General features: G+C 41.0%; 1 long non-coding RNA gene across 2 annotated transcripts in view; it reads left to right on the forward strand.

The window, feature by feature from the left end:
- Positions 1-7,376, forward strand: part of LOC131419263 (uncharacterized) — a 141,296-nt gene extending 133,920 nt beyond the window's left edge. For both annotated transcript variants that reach the window (XR_009223180.1, XR_009223178.1), the window contains exon 7: positions 7,234-7,376. This is a non-coding gene — a long non-coding RNA (uncharacterized LOC131419263). The remainder of the gene's footprint in view (positions 1-7,233) is intronic.
- The last annotated feature ends 844 nt before the right edge of the window (positions 7,377-8,220 follow it).

Below are 8,220 nucleotides of genomic sequence, written 5' to 3' on the forward strand. Positions count from 1 at the left end.
TCCACCATCTCCTGCATTCTATGCACAGTCCGGGAGTTAACGATTCCTGGGCTAAGGAAGTACTTGCGCTTGCAGCCTCTGTGAGGATAACAGTAATTGAGGTTCTGTGAAATCAACGCTCTTCTTAGTTTTGAATTTGCATCTCTGTTTGGACACTGAAATTAATTTTTGGAAAAATGCTGTACTGCAGTGTCTCTCTCCTTTACCCTGCACAGCCTTACCTTTGCTCATCCTCCCCGGTCTGATGGTCTTGGCCTTCTTATTTAAAAGTTAGAAATGAATCTGAATATGTATCATTTTTTTGTTATTCACAGTATGAATCTAACCCTTTCTCTAGTTTGTTTATATTTTCTTCCTGTCCTAACTCTCCAGGTAACAAGTTCCACATACTTAGCTAGGTACTTTACATAGGAGTACTTGCTTTAACTTGCCCATCACCTCTGCACATCACATTTTCTCTGAGAAAAAGTGAAAAACAGCTCATATTCAAATCAAGTTCCTAAAGAACTTACTTGTATAAATACTGTTAACCTGTGGTCAGTTTACGCCTTATCAGTTATGGATACTTAAATATCCCTCTGAGATGTAGCTTTCTAAATTTCTCTCTGCTCTCCCATCCCTTCTCACCAAGTTACTAGAAAGAGAAATCCCATGGTATCCAAGCTATACCACCCAAAAAATGCGTAGTACCCTGCCCAGAAGTGGCTGGTGACTCGCAGATTGGCAGTGCCAAGTAAAATTTTATAGGCAAACACTTAGAAGTATTCCCCTGATGCCTTTCTTCATCTATACACAAACTTACCTGTTGATGGTATCTGTCAGTGCCTCCTTCCCAGTAGAGCAGTGTTGGCCTCACAAAGCAGAATTTCTGTTTGCTGAGGACGGAGCCTGGCAACCATTCAACCACAAGTAATCTGAAAACACTTACCTGCCTAAACCGATCTTCCATTTGTCGTGCCAGCTCTGGTTGCCAAGCTTGGAGACATCTCAAACAATGTGTTTTGTTTCTGAAAAACCTAATTAATCTACGATGATTAAAGTCTGACAAGATGTCGTCAAACCATCTTTATTTTGTTTTATTACGAGCAACTTTGCATAAGCAATTTAATATCATAAGTCTGAAATAGACTAAATGAATTCAAGGGAGCTGGTTGACTAGATTTTATTTGATTTTAACCAGATACTTCCAACTAATTACTAATTCTTGGTAATGCTGTCATGTTAAAATACAGGTGTGTGGATTTATAAGAGCAGAAGCTGTTTGATTTTATTTTTCTACTCAAGCAGAAATATGTCTGGGCTTGCTGAATATCAGTGCATTGAGATAAACTTGCTATTTAGCTGCCTTCATCCTGAAATACAAAAATAATATATATCCCTGAGTGGATTTTTTACTTTTCTGTGATCCAGTGCTGGGGGCTTATAAAAGAATGCTGCATTAGTAAAATCAAGCTCTAGTTTTCCTTGGCAGGTTTTATGCCAGTGGCCAAAACATCCCTGTGCGTCGCCTCCTCGCTCATGGTTTCAGAGTCTGTAGCCATACATGCAAAGCAAAGTGGCAAAATGAGGTCAGTCTGGATAATTTCAGCCTCCACCCAAGAAGAACCAACTTTTTCTCTTTTCCTAAAAGAAAAATCAGAGTGGGGATTTGCAGGGAACAAAGACTGGCTGCAGAAAGAGCCGGAGGGTAATGCAGAAGCCAAGGGCTGGAGTCAGGCAGGCTCTGGGACAGACAGACTAAAGACAGCCCCCCTAGATTCCCCACACCTCTGGGGGCTCTGGGGTGCCATGCCAACATCAGGCTGCAATGGATATGAATGTTTGCTACTGATTTTTTTCCTCTTGTTCCTGAGAAGAAAAAAACACTGTTAACAATAAACCTTTTTCATTTGAACTGTGCTTTATGGCCTACAGTTATTTTGGGGTGTGATTTTTTATCTTTTTGATCTAACCAATAAAATTGTGTTGGGACCTCCATGGAGAAGCCCACTTTTAAATGTGCCAGGTTAAGGCTATTAAAAATATCACTTCTCTCTAGTATCACTTTTGTTTCATTAAAAATAAAAGGATATTTTAATGCTAAAACAAAATAAGGAAGGGCATAATCTAAGAATAAAGAACAGTAGTTCCAGTAAGTTTTATGAAAAATTCATTATGTATACTTTTGGGTTTGTTTTGGTTTTGTTCGTTTGTTTTTTAATTTCACCACTGTCTAGTCTAAGTTTGAGGAATTATTGCTTTAGAGTATGATTTGGCTAGGACGAAATATCAGGAAATAGTGTGCAAGCCTGTGGCAGCCATAAACACGTGCCCCTCTCATCTCCTGCTGCAGGAGTGTGAGGAGAGAAGGCGGCAACCAGGCTGCTTCCCACTGGCTGCTCCCAGCCCACAGCTGCACAGAGCAGGGGTGATTAAGGCAGGCGCCTTCTGGCAAGATGCAAGACTCCTCTGATGAGGGACTCTGGCTGAAGGATTCCCCATGGGCTGGCAGAAACTTTCTCAGAATGAAGCTGCACTCTGAGACTCTTCCTACCCATCTGTCCTTCCTTCCCTCTCTCCTTCACAGGGAGGGGCCACACCTGCATGGCATTGTCTCGGGTTCCCCACCCCTCCTACAGCTCCCTCCCCTTTCTCTCTTTTAGGTTGAATCTCTCACAGGTTGAATTCTGTCTAGGTGACTGTTTCTCAGAGGACCTGAATCAACACAGAGCACTTTCCCATCCACACTTCATTCACTTGTGCCTTACACCACCACTGGGAGAATTCAAGTGTGGGTATAGTGAACAAGAGACTTGGGCATATATCACCTATGCCAAAGCTAGAACTGGAAGCCAGAAATTCCAGTTCCTAGACTAAATTTTCCATTGTATCGCAAGATGTCTCTTGAAGGAATCAGTTCTCCATACAAAGAATCCTATGTGAGAAGAAATATCTGGGTTATAAGTACCAGTGATTTTTCCAGGCAGAATTTCCAAGTGATTGTTCCATCTCTCCAGACTAGTGGTTTTCAAATATTTTTAAGCCATGGACTCCTTTCTTCAAGTTAAATCCTTACTAAAAGTCAATAGATAACAGCAGGAGGCAGGCCTGATGCCTCCTGTTAGGGTGGTAGGTGAAGTGGCCAAACAGAGACCTGATGTCAACTGCTGGGCCTTCTGTCCCCTCACCCTCATTCACTGCTGCTGAGATGCCCTTTCCAAGAACCCTGAGATCTCCTAAGCCTGGTAATGAATCCCCTGCTTAGACCATTGATTTGTAAATAAGAGGCTCTCTTGGTGTAATCTCATGGGAGAAGGAAGGTCAAGCCAAGGGGCTCTGGCTCCCAGGCTACCTCAGAGGGAGCCATTTTGCTTTTATCTGTTAGTCTATGATTCCTCACAGGATTTCCTTTGAAGCAAGTGTTCTGCAGCCAAAAAAAAGTTTGAAAAGCCCCTGCTCCGGGACACTGTTACAGAAAGAAACTCTTATATAGTGTAGTCTTTTTTCCTCACAATCCCAGCCATTTGATTTATCCCAGTGTGGTCCAGCTGAACTGATAGGGAATTCTGCAGCCAGCCAGACAAAGGAGCCCTCCTCTTCTCTGGGCCTGGTCCCTTTGTCAGGGGACCAGGTCAGTAGCTGCCCTGGTTTGGCAGTCAGAGGAATCTGTCCTCAGGTATGCTCACCAAATGCTCCAGCTGCAGGTCCTGGGCTTCTGCTGTTGCCCTTCCTGGAAATGCTGTCCTTCCAGATGTCTACCTGGCTACCTCCCTCACTTCCCTCATGTCTCTGCCCAAATGTCACCTCAGCAGAAAGACTCCCATGATGACACTACATAAAATAACAACCCCCCTCATCTCCAGCACCCCACCGACCCCCGCCAACTTTTCCCAGCTACCTTACTCAGCTTTGCTCTTCTCCATAGTATTTACACCATCTGACATGTTGCATATTTACTTATTGACTCCCTCCCTCCACAAAAATGAAAGCTCTACAAAGGCAAGGAGTTTTTTTTCAGAGCTACATCCCCAGAGCTTAGAATAGTACCTGACACGAAGAAAGCACTCAAATATTTATTGAATGATTAAATGAACAAATGAGTGGTATCAGAATTTTTCAAGCAACAGTGATGTATTCAGGATTGCATCTGTGTAACAGGAGAGAGGAGCAGGTTAGGGAAATCTGAGCTGGGAAGACAGAAGAGTGGTGGAAGGTCCTTGCCATATGCAGTGAGTTAGCCTGCACGTCATCTTTACTCCAGAGATATGGCAACATTTGTCCAGGACTTGGGGATCAGATCTGATTTCAGATATTCTATTGATTTCCCCTATAAATAATCTAATTCCTTCCGGACTCTAAAACAGCAACATTAGATTTAAAAAATATGTAGTCACTATATCCATATGCATAGATACTTGCAGATTCCAGGTCTACAAACATGTATAGCAAAACTCTGATATACATTATGTTTGTCTTTGTATTTAAGCCTTGGGACATCTTCCATTCCGAGTTTTTGTTTATTTTCTGGCCACAGTGAAGTCATTATTGATTGTCTGTTGATCCATCTGAGTCCCTCTGCCACAGAACCTCTGTAGGAAATCTACTACAGTGATGCTTCAATCAGTCATTCAAAGACAGTAGCTTTGCAAGCTGGAATATTCTGCTGGAATATTATATTATTAATGCTTTAACATTATTGACATATTAATATTACTAACGTATTAATAATTTTTATTAGTATATTATATTGCTAATATACTGCCAGAAGCAAACTAAGATTTAATCCCAGGCCATAGAAATCTGTACCTCCCACTTAAGAGAATCCAAGTTAGAGTGTTCTAAGTAGTACCCCAAGGGACAAAAATCCTTGAGCAAACCAACCAAATTAAAAAGGGATTGCCAAGAAACCCTTTGCAGACAATTTCAGATATCTTTTTCTCTTATTCTAAATCCCTCTTTCGTAGCATTTGCTTTCTTTAGGAATTAATACAGTGGTGGAAATAAGGAAGAGTTCAGGAGAAGCAGTGTGGGTCAAGGGAATCAAACTGTCTGAATCTTGTTTTGGCTCTTTCTTGGTCCTACGTTGTCATTTTTCTTCTCCTAGATTGGCTTTCTCTAGTTGTCCTTTTTTTTCCCCCCTATTAAGAGAAGAAAGAAAAAGAGACAGAGAGAAAGAAAATGTCTTTACAAGCAGAGCACCTGTCCTATGTGTCTTTGTCCAGAGTCTATACTCAATAAATGTTTGGTTGAATTCAAGATGTCTTCTCCCCTGTAAGAGGTAAAGGCATTCAGAAGGCATTTGTACTTGCAGGTTAGGCAGCCGAGGCAGGCCTTAATATTTGCTTTAAGTCCTTCTTCGACTTCTGTAATGGAAGCAGGTTTCATTCTGTCTTAGATTTTTAGGGACAATAAAGTAGCAATGATCTGGTAGGAAGACAATTAACAATCACCCTCAAATAACGCTCAGTTCTCTCTCTCTCTCTCTGCCTCCCTTTCCCTCTCTCCCCTGTTTGTTCTCTGCCTCTTTCTCCATATTTTATATTTCCCAAAATTCTTATCACGAGCACAAAGACCCAGTGTTAGGATCTTATTATTCAAGAGTCCAAAGTTCTTCTGTTATATTTTGATGGAGCTCATCCAAGTGTTTGTTTTTCACAGGGGATTAGATGTGAAGTTGATCCTTTCAACATCCAAGGGAATCCAGTGAAATCAAACTCCATATTCTTTGAGTAGTTTCATAGGAATCCCCATATGCACACCTACCTACCTGCATTTTTTCTAATTTATTTATTTATTTACTTATTTATACTCTTGCAGAGACACCCTCATCTACCCTCTCCTCCCCCAGGCCCTGAGGCAGAGGGAGTGATTCAGGTGTGATTACACTTTCCCTTCGATTAGTCTTTTAATTACTATAGAAACCATTTTCATCTCATTTTTTTTAAAGTTAATTTTCTTTTTGATTCAGTAAGCTTCTGGATTCCATTAAAATCACTAGGCTAATTGTCTGAGTCACAGAGTCATAGAATTTTAGAGCTAAAATGGATTATAGAATTATCCAGCCCAACTCTTTTATGTTATATATTAATTCATTCAGGTTTTCAAGAAATATATATTCAGCATTTTTTACAATGTGCTGGAAACTATGGGCTAGTTACTGAGGTCACATTCTTTCGAGAAAAGGAAATACATAAGTACTAACCAGTGCAATTTAAGTGCAAAAGGAGCTCAGAAGAAGGGTCCCCATCTGCCTGGGGGGACCAGGGAGAGCTGACATAGAATAGAGCACCTGGACAGATTCAACTACTTGATGCTTGGTGTGCGTTCTTCCTATTCTGTGTCAGGCTCTGCGCCAAGTCCTTAGTCTAAGAACTTCTTAATGCCTCACACAACCCTGTGAGGTAGAGACTATTGTCATATCCATTTTAGAGATGAGGAAACTGAGGCACAGAGAGGCTAAGCAACATGCCCAAGTAACATATCAGTAAATGGCAGAGCCAGAAGGGCACCATCCAGTGTCCATCCTTTTAACTGCTATGCATCCTGCTGCTTTGAGTTCACCAAATTTCTCAGGCTAAACACCGATAAGTCAAGATTGAATCAAGGTGTTCTGATTCCCAGACTAGTGTTAAATTCTAACTCCTGAGACCCCAAAGTGTCTCTTTTTCTTAGTGGTCCGTCAGAGGCCGATGACTCACAAAGCAGCTTCTTGAAAAAAGGTAAGACATTCCCTGGAATAGCAACTTCGAGGTCATTGTTTAGAAGTGTCAGGGCTGGGGTAGGGAAGTATGACAAATACAAGACTGAACTTCCATGAAACAAAAATGTACTGTGAGCAAAGCCTGGTGTGTTTGGGCGAATAGTGAGTTTCTACCACATGCAAAGTATAATAATAATCAGGTTTTCAAAATACTTAGCCAGATGCCACTGGCCTCTCTAAGATAGAAATGCACAGACAGATAAAAGACTGTGTTCAGGTTTTATTTTAATCTTTGCCTCCCTGCTTGTGGTCTTAGAGGCCTTAGTATTGAAAGCAAATGATATTTCTACCTCCTTCCCAGGGCAGAAGTTTGCATTTTAATTTTGGAACATTTAGGGAAAAATCAAATGAAATGCTTTATTTACTTTTTTGAGAATTTTTTCTTCTTTCCAGGAATAAAGCCTATTGCCTACTGAGTTATAGACTAAATACCATAAGTCCTAAGGCAGAACTGGTTACTGGAGCTGTAGAAAATGTGTTTGTGCTTTGCCCAGGAGGAAGGAGCCTGGCTTCAAGGGACTCCAGTGTGGAATGGATTATATCAGAACATAGGAGTTAGTTTACCTTGAACTGAACTTCAAATCAGGAAGTTTATAAATAAACAAGTGGAAATATACTTTCGTAAAGATGTGCTGAGAGCCCTGCTTTGGTAAGGAAAGTTATTTATGTGCATTTTCATCATCTTAATAGCAATTTTCTGAACTATGAAAATGATGACTACGTAACCACCAGTGTGTAATTCTTAGAGTTTGTTTACCCAGCCTAACCTCTGCTTGCCTAGGTAAGGAGGCCATACAATTTACCATCCAAACTAGATGCTTAGAAAGTATAAGTGAGTGCTATTATTAATTACATTGGGACAATGTATAAACCAGGACTGAACCAGCAAACTAGCATGAATGATCAGCTTAATCATGGGCAAAATTCCCTTTTCAAGCAAAGAAATTGAAGCAGCATTATGTCTGCAGACAGAGCATGATTGCAAGTACAGAGCCAAATTAATGAAGGGTCAGGAAGAGGAAGTTTTCCACTTGGGACTAATTTGAACACAGAAAGTTAGAGCTGGAAAGGACAATATAATCATCTAGTTCATCCAGATGAGGAAGTAAAAAGGAATTAGGGACATACGTAGGCTCTTTATAAAATAGAGACAAAATCCAGGCTTCCTGACTCAGCTACATCAAGCTGTCTCTTGGGTAGTTTCTGAGGCTCAACTGTCAGCTGAGTGGCTAAGGACCCAATGGGAGGAATATCAGGGGTCAGTCACTTCCCTCCTAGCATCAGTGCTCTTCCCCCCACCCCCATGAAACGCCCTCTACATTTCCTACCAGCTCTAACAATAAGAACACTTTTAGCTCTCCTTGTTGAAGAGCTCGTAGATAATAACACTAGTGGATAATAGCACCAATCATTTGAGCAGTGCACTTGGAATTGAGCAGGCCTGTTCTCATTAATTAGCAATTCATTAATCATTTAACCAG

Source organism: Diceros bicornis, chromosome 20 (genome assembly GCF_020826845.1).
Source record: "Diceros bicornis minor isolate mBicDic1 chromosome 20, mDicBic1.mat.cur, whole genome shotgun sequence".
Classification (NCBI taxonomy): domain Eukaryota; kingdom Metazoa; phylum Chordata; class Mammalia; order Perissodactyla; family Rhinocerotidae; genus Diceros; species Diceros bicornis.